Below are 891 nucleotides of genomic sequence, written 5' to 3'. Positions count from 1 at the left end.
TAATAGATACAGTTCCTTGGACTTATAAAATATATGATTTGGAAGGGGAAGAGATTTTAGGTTCATTTTATTCACAGGAATTACAAAAGACAAAACTAAGCATATAATACACCTTTGTGGACACTAGAGGGACAAGTCCGAGGTGTATTACAGTATATAATGTGTGTCAAGGGGGACGTTCTTAGATCTGTGAACCCCAAACACAGAATCCTCAACTGAATAGTCAAGGCTTAACTTTTGTTTGTTGATGTGTATGTGTGTGTGTCCCAACCCTCACATTCAAAATCTCAACCCCAACCCTCACATTCAAAATCTCAACCCCAACTCAATCCTCGCCCAACACAATGTCTTTTTCAAAATGAGATTTCCACCTATATATATATATTTTTACGTTTTTTTTTTCTTCTTCCAATTCTGTCTTTTAAGGCTTTCAGGTTTGATGACGTAGAAAGGGGGAGTAAGCCTGCACTTTCTTCCCAGAACTTTCTTGATCTTGCTCCCATCAAGCACCATCCGACAAAGAACTACATCGATAGGTTTAGATCCCAAAGAGTGATAGCAACTCCAAAAGTCTCCAAAATATAAATAAATAAAATAATAATAATAATAATAAATAAATAAATAAATAAATAAAAGCCCCCAAAAAAGTTTCAAGTGTCCAACATAAACCCAACTTTCCAAGTCTTCAAGGTATAACCACATTCCCGTTGAGTTTCCAAGATATGTATCACATTGTGAGTTATCAATCCAGAACCCACATTTCAAGTATTCAAAGTAAAACCAACTTACAAAGTCTCTTAAGGATAACTCATTTACTGATTTTTTCAAAATTTGTGAGTCTCCAAGGTAGGCCCCATATTTAGAACCATCTTGGCAGAACCCTTTTCCTGA

This window comes from Eptatretus burgeri, chromosome 4, assembly GCF_056783735.1.
Source record: "Eptatretus burgeri isolate ZD-2024b chromosome 4, Ebu_testis_v1, whole genome shotgun sequence".
NCBI lineage: Eukaryota > Metazoa > Chordata > Myxini > Myxiniformes > Myxinidae > Eptatretus > Eptatretus burgeri.
Note: the sequence above shows the minus strand (reverse complement) of the source record.